Below are 12,400 nucleotides of genomic sequence, written 5' to 3' on the forward strand. Positions count from 1 at the left end.
TTCCTGGAGCCTCCCCAGCCATGCAGAACTGTGAGTCAGTTAAACCTTTTTTCTTTTTAAATTACCCAGTCTCAAGTAGTTTCTTTATAGCTGAGTGAAAACGAACTAATACAAATGTTTTTCTCATAGGTTTTACTTTTCTATGAAATCATGATTAATACAGTTACCTTGTATTTTTGTGATTGTATTTGTTGTATATTCATGAATACATGATTTACAGAACTTATTGTATTTTCTTCAAAAAATTATTTAGTCCTACCCGAACAGAATAAAATCGTCCATTTTCTGTGCTGTAGTCTGTGCACTCTAGCCTTTACGTGGGAACTTCCTCTAAATGAAGATCCTCAAGTCATAGCTCAGATATATTAAATCAGAATCTGCATTGGTAACAATGAGCAAGTGATTTGTATGAACATTTATGTCTGATAAGCTCCAGCACAGGGAACTTGAACTTTAGCCTGGCTATATACTCTGTGACATTTAGTATGTCAGTGTAGCCATCTGGACCTCATTTTCTTTATTTCTGAGGATTTGGTCAATCAGGTACTTAGGATAGAGCTTGACATAGAATAGAAAATCATTACGACATAGCTAGTAACAAGAGGCACAGATAGTAGTATCGGAAGTAACAACAGCAAAATACAAAAATAATAGCATACCAGAGAGAACTTTAATTTAATAAGAAAGGATCCTGTATCTGGGTTTGAGTACTAGCCTTGATGGTTAAATGACTTTACGTCATTTTAGCTCCTAAGCCTTGTGTCCCCCACTTCTAAATTCATGCTGCTGGACCAAGTACATTTGTGTGTCTTTATACAGGGAGGTTTGACTCTGCTTACAGAGCAGCTATACCCATTTCATCACTCACTTAGTGTATCCTTCCTAAGCTTAAATGTTCTGCTTTAGACAGTGTCTACTTGGCCAACCTATAAGCACCAGAAAATAATAATGGGCATTACTTGAGCATGGTTGACGTCAGTGAGAAGAGGAGAAGCCACCCACAGACCCCTTTGGCTCTAATTCATTTCTAACCTGTGGCAATAGGCAGATAAGAGGATGCTCACTCATCATAGTTAACATGCTATAATATCACACCACTGAAACAAATGTCATTGGATACTTCATCATGTAAATTCTATTTCAGGATCACAGGGATACTCCTGAGGCATTGTCTTACTTGAAAAATGTTATTTCAATTAGTTGCATATCACTCTTTACAGGATTTAGGTCAAATGAGGGGCAGTACTAAATCCAAACCAAACAATATGTGTCTGCAATAAATTTCTGTTCCTGAATTATTCATATGTAATGGCATAGGTGACTCTTCAAGCATTCTGAATTAAGTAGAATTGATTTCTCACTTTTTTATGCTCTGTTGTACAAGCCTTTTTGTACTTTTACTTCTTCTTAACAAATAAAGTATTGATTCACCTCCACTGAACATGTTTTATTTAAACTTTGGTCTTTGTCAGCAACTTTGTCATTGGTACCCACAATTCCCTTTTGTAACTTCCCAATTGTCTTTAATTCTGAAGGTGAAATCCGTTAACCTGGCTGCTTAGCATGAAGTAACTACAGAGTGGGTTAAAAATTTGGCAAGAACAATAACACAGTGACTTTTTTGCCTTCCCTTTGAGTTTTTACTCCATTACCACTCTCCACTCCCCAAAAATATCCTTCAAATTTTTATTCCATTTGGATGATTTAGGAATTAGCATCGGAATTGAATTGCGTTGTGTTTTTATTGGAAAACCATCAAATCTCTTCTTTCTCAATCCTTGAACAAGCATGTCTGTAGGTAGATGGGTGCAGGAAACTGGGTACAACAGTAATCCCAGGATGAAGCACACAGCCTGAATCAAAATTAAAACTTGATAAATATTTGTCAAGAAAATGAATAAATTTAATTTTTACTGGGGTTTATGTCTTCTAAAAACAATTGACAGACCATGAGTCAGGAAGCAGAGCATCTAGCTTATAATTATTAGTTCACTTCGTAGCACTCAAGTTTTATACAAAAATAAAATCTTGAAGAATTGAATTAATTAAGAAAAAAGTTGAGATTCAGGAGTTTATGTCCAAACCCAGATCCATTTTGGTGTAACCTTGGCCTTTGGCCAAGTTTTTCCCTCTACAGTAGGAAAGTATTTTGGACAGTATCTTCCTTGCCTTCCAATGCTGGGACTGTGATTGTAACACACGTGTTCGCTAGTTTACTCACATGGGCTAAGACAGTCATGTTTATTGCCCGCTTTGATTCCATGCTTCACCTGGAACTTGGCCTTTCCTCCTCTCCTTGCCAATGTTCTGTGTGATCTGTAACAGATCCCTCTGCATGGGTTTCGTCAAGCTCTTACTCATGCAGTCCATTGCAAACTGGCCACAGTACGTGGCCTTCAAAGCAAATTTTCCCTTGTCAAAGTGGCTACTGCAGATGCCCATTGAGTCACACCACCAGGTACACTGCATAGACAATCCCAGGCCATTCTTTCTTCTGCAGAACACTGCCGTGTACGTAGATTAATCCTCTGTTCTTTTGTCCTGCTCCAAATATATTGGTTATTCAGCATGTGGAAATCACTTTTCTTTGTAAGCCAAAGGCCTGAGCTGCTGCACGAGACCATGTTAGCTTCCTGGTTTTCTCCTTCAGTAAAGAGTCACATGCACACGTATCGAAGACATTCTCTGTAATCTGTGCTACTATGATAGGTGCTGATGATAGAGAGGTGAATTGAGCACAGCTCCTATGCTGGAGAACTTTTAGCCTGATAGGAGGCATATAAATGCAGGCATTTCCCTACAAACAGACAATTGCTTTCCCGTGGATATTTCCTATGCAAACAGGTAATTTCTCTGGGCAATCACCTATATTGGCTGTGGAGTGGAACACCAAGGCCCTCTTCTGCTTTGCATTACACTCTGAAATCAATGCTACTAAGGCCACATGACCTTTACTCTTACACATTTTGATGGGACAACTTATTTTCATTCCCTTCCCAGCTCTAACTTCCCACATGAATTATCTAGAGGCCAGACCATTAGCCAAATATGAATACTAAACAGTGGGTTCTACCCAAAGTCCTTCCTCTGGTACTCAAATTTGCATTGAGATAAGTTTCCACTGCCTGTGAATTTCTTTTCTTAGGATGAATTCCCTCCCCAATGGGTCCACAGTGTCTTTCTCAGAAAAAAAAATGACTCCTTTCTTTTTCTTGGCAATGTTCTAGTGAGGAATATGTACAAACACTTGCCCGGTTGACATTTCCTCTTGCCTTCTCCATGTTCTTTACCTTTACACCTGAGTTATCCCTTATAACTGCTTGGTAAAATACCTTGGACACTCTACCTGACCGTTTTATAAATCAATTTCTCCATTAAACAGCATTTGTAGCATGACATTCCTTGTTGTTTCCCGACCCTTCATCCCTACATACCGCTTCTACAGAAAGAAGCTTTGATCCCCAAATCATCTTTAAAAAGATACTTCTGACCCCTTTTGTTATTCACTTTAATTTCTAGTTTTGCCTACTTTTTTCTAGAGCAAACCACAAACAAAATACCTGTAAATGGATTTCAAAATATACGTTTAGAGGAGACCTCCCAAACATGTCACCTACACACAAATAATAAAAACCCATATCTGATGCTTTGGGAAAAATGCTTAAGTTCACCAAGTTTGGGGTTAAATCTTGTGTAGAATGCATGTGCTAGTCAGGTTTTATGGACTTTCTCTGCATTTGTATTGTTATTCAGAGCTGAAAAAGCTGACCCGGGACTGCAGACTACTAAGTTGTGGCCCACGAGCAAATCAAACGCTCCCTCAAGAGGTGAGAAATGTGAACGAAAAAACCAATAAAATAAAGTAAAATAAAATAAAATAAGATAAAAATTGGCAGTCTTTCATGATTTACAGTCACTGTCTTTGGTGTAGTAAACCTAATCATATTGGTTACTATTTCACTGCATTTGCCGCTAGAGTCCATTAGAACAGTCTAATTTACACTGCAGCGTAATTCATCTGTTTTATTAAGGTTGTTCTTGTATTTATGTTAGAAGTAAAAGCAGCCTCTGGCTCAATGTTATACAGTCATTCTGAGAAAATGCCACAGGGCACAGCAGTTAATAAACCTGGGAACTAGATTACAGCACCCGTATTGTTGACATCTGACAAGTTTACTGTGAATGTAGTTACGTTGATGCAGGATCTTATAAAAACAGACATTAGCATCATCTTTACAAGCTTATTGCAAATAATTGTAGATCTCGTTTATGGAGGTACTTAAAGTTCTTTGCATACACTTTATTGAAAATGTTAGCATTTAATCTTGCCCCCATCTTCTTCCCAGGAAAACCTATTTAGGGTTAGCTTACACAGATGGTAAGAAAATTACCTCATCATAGAATTATGACAAATTGAAGATCGGGAGATTTCTTGGAAAAGGCATGCCATCGTTCCAGCAAGATTAGACATTTTCATAAAAGTCAGCTTCAGCTGTGCAAAAGCCTCTCTATTCTGTAGAAGGCTCAATGGTCAATTCGTAAATAACCTGCAGCAATCCCTGACAAGGCACCTTCCATTCAACTCCCTTAGTGGCGCTCACAGACAAGACATTCTTATATTGCAGAATGCCAGTCATTCTCTGGGCATCTCCCAAGAACTTTGTTTCAAATAACTCATTATTTGCACTGGTATATGGATAGAGAATCTTATTTTCTGAAAGGAAACAAACAAGAGGGAGTGTGGTAGAGAATAAGCTAATGCCAGCTATAACTCATAAGATATGGAAGAGGCAGAGGAAATATAAGAGCCAAAATATTATTGAAAAAACAAACTGAAGACAGTTTTCAGCTTCGTATTTTTCTGCCTCACAGAAAGAATGTGAACTTTGGCATGAAATAGACTTGAACTTGCATGCACATAATAAAACTCACACTCCATGAGAAGAATGCTTTGGATAATACTTGGCGTGCAACAGACATCTAATGAAAGATTTATCAATAGGATTGAGGCCACAGAGGGCAATACAAAGAACTACCCAGCACAATGCCTTCTATAGTGTAGATTACCATCGATATTTGTTAAAGGAGTGGATAAATTTTCTCAGTATCATTTTAACAAGACATTTACATGAACTACAGAGGATGGCACAAATGAAGGGAAAGATGTCAGGAAAAAAAAACCTGATGAGTCCTGAAATCCATGACTACTTAGATCTCATGATGTAGGAGCCATGAGGGATAAGATGGCATGGCAAAATGAATAATTTAAATTCAGGATACCCAGGTTCTGGCATTGACTCTGTCTCTATCTTTTCAGTGACTTCAGAATGTAATTTTGCCTGTCTCTAATGTGTCCTTTCATTGCTAAATGAGGACATAGAAGAAGAATATTTGTATTATCCATTCTAAAACTAAAATTCCATGCTTTGACATTCACAGAAAAGCCCAGCATTTCAGATCTGTGACTCCCAAAAATTTGGGGGGTAACCCTATTATTTCAATCTTCCAAGTCTTTTAAAGTTTTTGTTTGTTTGTTTTTTTGTTTGTTTTGAGGTGGAGTCTCGCTCTGTCACCCAGGCTGGAGTGCAGTGACGCGATCTCGGCTCACTGCAAGCTCCGCCTCCCGGGTTCATGCGATTCTCCTGCCTCAGCCTCCCTAGTAGCTGGGACTACAGACGCCCGCCACCACGCCCGGCTAATTTTTTTTTTAATTTTTAGTAGACATGGGGTTTCACCGTGTTAGCCAGGATGGTCTCGAACTCCTGACCTTGTGATAAAGTTTTTTTACATTAATCCTTACCACCTAAATTCAACAAGCCACCAATTCTTATCAGTTCTACCTCCCAATTATTGTTCAAAGACCTCATCCCTTCTGAATTCCTACAGCTGCTTCCTTAGTTCGGTCCCATATCATATCTTGCCAGGATTACTAGTGTCTTTAAACGGATTCTCTGACTGTAACTGTACTGTTTTCCAATTTATGTTCGAGTTTTCTGAAGTTCAGATAATTTAAGCCTTTTTTACAAAAACTAGCAGTTTTGGTATTGACTCATCCATCTATTTTTTCATTTATTTACCAAATATTTGCCATCCATCTGACCTTGAGAAATTAGTAATACCCTTGATGCCTAAGTTTATTCATCTGTAAAGTGAGAAAAATAATAAAAATGTCTGTTTCATTAGCTTTGTATGATTATTAAGTAAGTCACTATATGACGAAAAAAAGAGCTTAGAAAAATGTCTGGCTTGTAATAACCACTCAAGGGTACAGTTTCTTGTAATACCGATACTATCAGTCAACTAATAGTACCAGGCACCATGATGAGCACCAGAGACAGATGAAATGCTAACAAGAACCTGTGACTCCACTCCCATATGTTTGACAATGCAGTAATCACCTCCTTTATAAAGTTTTGTCTATTAGTTGCTTAATTCTTAGGAATAAAAAGCTATGCAGTCCACTCTTCTGTTTGAATTTCATATCAAATGTATCATCAAATCTTGTCGGTTTTAACAATTTTAAACAAATCACTACTGTATGTAGCTGACACCACCATGTTTTCCCACTTGGAGTTCTGCAGGAACCTTCTAGTAGGTTTCCCTGCCCCAAATATTGCCCCATGACAGACTTCTCTGTCGCTGTCAGAGTGAAAACTATGGCAGCAGCTCAAATCCAGCAGAAGCTGGAGAAAAGTCGAAACTTGAAAACATTAACCAGGTCACATTAAAGTGTGTAAGGCTATTTTTTTTTCAGACAGCCCCTCAGTTACAATGGTACTTCACAACAAATGATTAAGAAAAATCAATACAAAACAAAACATCATGTCACACAATTATTCAATAAAATGGAGCAGAATGGAAAAAACTCACCAGAAGTGGCCAGCATGCCCAGAACACAAACTAGAAGAAAAGAAGTATGATTAAATCAGTTCATGTAATTTGGTTAGCATTAGAAAATCAAGTAATAGAATTTGTCATAGTAAGAGAATAAAAGAGAAATATCACATGGATGTCTTAATAGATGCAGAAAAAATATTTGACAGATGTCAACACTCAATTATGACTAAAAGACACTCAGCAAATTAAAATAGAAGGGTACATCTTCATCCTTATGAAGGATATTTACTATAAATTAACATTATTTAGCCATATGTTAAACGCCTTGCCTATAAATTTTGAAAAAAAAGGGCTGCTTTCTGTTTAACATTGCATTGGAATTCTGACCAGTGAAACAAGACAAGAAAAATAAGAATCATATGAATCAGAAAGGAAGAAGTAAATGTACCTCAGTTTGCAGATGAAATAGTTTCCACAGAGATTGTAAGAAAACCTGCAGAAAGGATACAATAATTTAAAAATAAATTAAGCAAAGCTTAGAATACAAAATTAATATGCCACAGTTACTTGTATCTCTGAGTTATCATAGCAAGCCACTTGATAGTGGAAATTTAAAAAAATAAACAAATTCAATATACATAAAATATATTTAATTTCTATATGTAATGTGATAACTATATGTATGCACAACAGCTTCTGACATATAACTTAGAAATAATTTTAACAATGGACACACAAGATCTATGCCCTGGAAACTATGAACTATTTTCTAAAGAAATTAAGAAAAATCCATGTAAATGAAGAGATAACATGTGCACAGATTACAAATATAAACATTGTTAAGATGCCAAATTTTCCCAAATTATTCTACAGTTTCAATGCAAACATAAACAAAATCTTGACCTAATTTTTGAAAAAATTGAGAACGTAAATATAGATTTTATAGAGGAATGCAAAGACCTTGAAGCAGATAGGGCTTATACTACCTGATTCAAGACAGTGAGGTTCTGGCATAAGAATAGAAAGTAGATAAGCCCAGTAAAATAACAGTACAGAAAAGGACCCACACTTAATATGGTCAATTAAAAGACAACAGAGTATTTAATGAGAAAAAAAATATTTTCAACAAATGGTGTTGGAACTACTTATACATATTAAAAATATATATAAAGCCAAAATCGAGGTCTTGGCCATGGTTTCAAACCATACACAAAAATCATTTAGAGATAGATTATATACTTGCATACTAAAGCTAAATTTATAAAGATTTTGGGAAAATTACATAGTACAATATCATTATCATTGCAACATAGAAGTAGGCAAAATTTTCTTAGAATGGGCATATAATGTAGGAAATACATTATCTAGAAAAACTAGAAATGACACACTAAATCAAAATTAATTTTTTTCTCCAACAAAAGATGTCATTAGAAAAATGAATTGGCAAGTAGTAGATAAGAAGATATTATTTATATAAAAAAATCTGTATCCAATCTATATTAAGAACTTGCACATATGAACAGACACTTCACAAAGGAAAATACATGAATGTACAAACATCACACAAAAAAACACTCAACAACTGTGATCAGGGAAATTCAAATGAAAACCATAATGATATTCCAATATACACTCACTGAAAAGGGTAAAATTAAAAGACTGATTACACCGAATAATGTAATTTTACACTGAAGATGTGAAAGAACCAAAGCCATATGCCTTCTAATAAGTTCCATTAAAAAACACACGTCATTATTTTGATTTGATTCCTAGCAAAAATATATAACATGAGTTTTATGAGAAAAATTTAGACAAACACAAATTCAGTAATATTAAATAACTGCACTGTACTTTAAAAACATCAAGGTCTAGAAACTCTAACAATGGCTAAGAACTTTCTGTTTAAAGGAGATTAAAAAATGACCACTACATGCAATATGAGATCCTAGTCCTGAAAAAAGTAAATAAACATGAAATTATTGTTGTAACAGTTGTAAAACATGGTAAATGTTAGCTGGATTTTATAGTACTAGTACTATGTATCAATATTAACTATTCTGATTTTGGTACAGTATTTTTTAATGCATTTTTCTTATTCTTATAAAAGGACTTTATATCTCCAAGTTACTGTTAAATAATTCAAAAATATTTGTGTGTGTGTGCATATCTTGAGACATGTGGAGAATGAGATAAAGATTAATAAAGCAGATTGGACTATGTGTTAGTCTGTTCTCACGCTGTTAATAAAGACATACCTGAGACTGGGAAACTTATAAAGGAAAGAGTTTCAATAGACTCACAGTTTCACATGGCTGAGGAAGCCTCACAATAATGGCAGAAGGTAAAGGAAATGCAAAGTCATGTCTTACATGGTGGCAGGCAAGAGAATGTGTGCAGGGGAACTACCCTTTATAAAACCATCAGATCTAGTTAGACTTACTATCACAAGAACAGCATAGGAAAAACTCACTACCATAATTAAATTACCTCTAGGAGTTACCCCCCATGACATGTTTGGGTGCGACACAGCCAAACCATATCATTTGCCCCTGGCCCCTCTCAAATCTCATGTTTTCACATTTCAAAACCAATCATGCCTTCCCATCAGTCTTAACTGATTTCAGCATTAATTCAAAAGTCCACAACCCAAAGTCTCATCTGAGACAAGGCAAGTCTCTTCTGCCTATGAGCCTGTAAAATGAAAAGCAAGTTAATTACTTCCTAGATACAATGGTGGTTCAGGCATTGGGTAAGTACAGCCACTCCAAAAGGGAGAAATTGGAGAAAATGTAGAGGCTAGAGGCCCAATGCAAGGACAAAATCCAATGGGGCAGTCAAATCTTACAGCTCCAAAATGATCTCCTTTGATGCCATGTCTCACATCCAGGTCATGGTGATGCAAGAGGTGGGTTCCCATGGCTTTGAGCATCTCCACCACCCCTGTGACATTGCAGGATGCAGCCTGTTTGGCTGTTTTTTCACAGGTTTTTCCAGGTGCACAGTGCAAGTTGTGAGAGGATCTACCATTCTGGGGCTGAAGGATGGTGGCCCTTTTCTCACAGCTCCACTAGGCAGTGCCTCAGTGGGGACTCTGTTTTGGGGTTCCCAACCCCTATTTCCCTTCTGCACTGCCCTAGCAGATGTTCTCCACGAGGGCTCCACCTCTGCAGCACACCTATCCTGGACATCCAGGTGCTTCCATACATCCTCTGAAATCTAGGTGGAGGTTCCCAAACCTTAATTCTTGACATCTGTGCACCCACAGGCCCAACACCACGTGTAAGCCACCAAGGCTTGGGTCTTGCATCCTCTGAATCAATGCCCTAAGCTGTACATTGACACCTTTTAGCTACAGCTGGGATGCAGGGCACCAAGTCTTGAGACTACGCAAAGCAGCAAGGTTTTGGACCTGGCTCACTAGCCCATTTTTTCCTCCTAGGCCTCCCAGCCTGTGATGGGAGAGGCTGCTGTGAAGACCTCTGACATGACCTGGAGATATTTTCCCCATTGCCTTAGAGATTAACATTTGGCTCCTTGTTACTTATGTGTTTTTCTGCAGGGGGCTTGAATTTCTCCTCAGAAATGGGGTTTTCTTTTCTATTGCATCATCAGGCTACAAATACTCTAAACTTTTGTGTTCTGCTTCCCTTTTAAAATAAGTTCCAATCTCAAAACATATCTCTTTGAATAAACAAAACTGAATGCTTTTAAGAGCACACAAGTCACATCTTCACTTTGATGCTTAGAAATTTCTTCCACCAGATACCTTAAATTCTTTCTCTCAAGTTCAAAGTTCCACAGATCTCTAGGGCAGGGGCAAAATGTTATCAGTCTCTTTGCTAAAGCATAGCAAGAATCACCTTTGCTTTTCCTGGATTTTATTGCCCATATCACTATCAGCATTGTGGCTAAAGCCATTCAACAAGTCTCTAGGAAGTTCCAAACTTTCCCACATCTTCTTGTCTTCTGAGCCCTCCAAGTCTCTAGAAAGTTCCAAACCTTTCCACATTTTCCTGTCTTCTTCTAAGCCCTCCATACTATTCTAATCTTTGCCTGTTATCCATTCCAAAGTGAGTTCCACATTTTCAGATACCTTTACAGTAGCACCCTACTCCTGGTACCAATTTACTATACTAGTTTTCATGCTGCTAATAATGACATACCCAAGACTAAGTAATTTCTAAAAAAAAGAGGTTTAACTGATGCGTAGTTCCACATGGCTGAAGAGGCATCACAATCAAGATGGAAGGTGAAAAAAAAGCAAAATCACATCTTACATGGTGGTAGGCAAGAGAGGGTGTGCAAGGGAACTGCCCTTATAAAACCATCAGATATCATGAGTCTTATTCACTATCACAAGAACAGCATGGGAAAAACCCACCCTCATGAATCAATTACAACCCAGTTGGTCCCTCCCATGATAGGTGGGGATTACAGGAGCTACAATTCAAGATGAGATTCAGTTGGGGACACAGCCAAACCATATCAGACCACATGTCAAAAGTGAACGACTCTAGGTAAAGGGTATATGCTTGCTTTTAGTACTATTTTTGTAGCTTGTCTGCAAATCTGAAAATATATTTAAAAATAAACATATGAACTCATGCCACTTTCTTGATTTCAGCTTTCTAATGGCATTTCATCACAATTATAATAAAATCCAATAACCTGCCATGATTTATGAGGCCCTATATAATCTTGCCTAAGAATTTACCTCTTCAATTTTATTTTTATTACTTTCCTTGCTCACTCTGCTCAGATGACACCAACCTTTTTGCCATTTCTCAAGTATTCCAAATGGAGTCTTTTCTTGTGCCTTTTGTATGTGGCAGTCTTGTTCTGCCTGAATCATTCTTTTCTCAGATGCTTACCTATCATATCCCTGCACTTTATATGGGTCTCTGACCAAAAAAGAATCCTTTGGTCTTCCCATGTTAAAAAAAAATCTTCCCTGTTGCTCTCTGTCCCCACTTATCCTGTGTTTCATTTCTCCACAACACTGAATGCTTATTAACATATTATTTTCTATTTATTAGTTATCTTTTATTCTAGAGTTTATGTGCAATTTTTGATCTTGTTCATATCCATGTAGCTAGAACATAGAGAAGCATTTGGCATTTGGCCTATATTCATAGTCTTGTAAGTATTGGAGGAGCACACAAATGAATTAATAAGATATTCAAGTACAGTTACATGCTACATAGAGGTTTTTCAAAGACCACAAAAATAAAAGTGTTCCCATAAGATTATAATACAGTATTTTTACTGTCCATTTTTTATGTTTAGATACAGAAATATTTATTATTGTGTTGCAGTTGCCTACAGTACTCAGTACAGTAACATGCTGTATAGATTTGTAGGCTAGGAACAATAGGCAATACGGTATAGCCTAGGTGTGTAACAGACTACACAATCCAGGTTTGCATAAGTGCATTCTATAGCATTCTCACAACAACAAAATACCTAAGGACACATTTCTCAGAATACATCCCTGTCATTAAGCGACATATGACTATAATTGTTTGATTATGATTGGGATAATGAATGCCTCAGAAAAGGGATA

At 36.9% G+C, this 12,400-nt stretch overlaps 1 long non-coding RNA gene across 1 annotated transcript in view; it reads right to left on the reverse strand.

Annotated features, from left to right (window-relative positions):
- Positions 1 to 6,839: 6,839 nt before the first annotated feature.
- The window catches only part of LOC109027970 (uncharacterized), a 29,685-nt gene continuing 24,124 nt past the window's right edge, over positions 6,840 to 12,400 (reverse strand). The window contains exons 2-3 of the long non-coding RNA XR_008668162.2: positions 7,286 to 7,330; positions 6,840 to 6,900 (exon numbers count right to left, since the gene is read on the reverse strand). This is a non-coding gene — a long non-coding RNA (uncharacterized lncRNA). The remainder of the gene's footprint in view (positions 6,901 to 7,285; positions 7,331 to 12,400) is intronic.

This window comes from Gorilla gorilla, chromosome 7, assembly GCF_029281585.2.
Source record: "Gorilla gorilla gorilla isolate KB3781 chromosome 7, NHGRI_mGorGor1-v2.1_pri, whole genome shotgun sequence".
In the NCBI taxonomy this organism is placed as follows: Eukaryota; Metazoa; Chordata; class Mammalia; order Primates; family Hominidae; genus Gorilla; species Gorilla gorilla.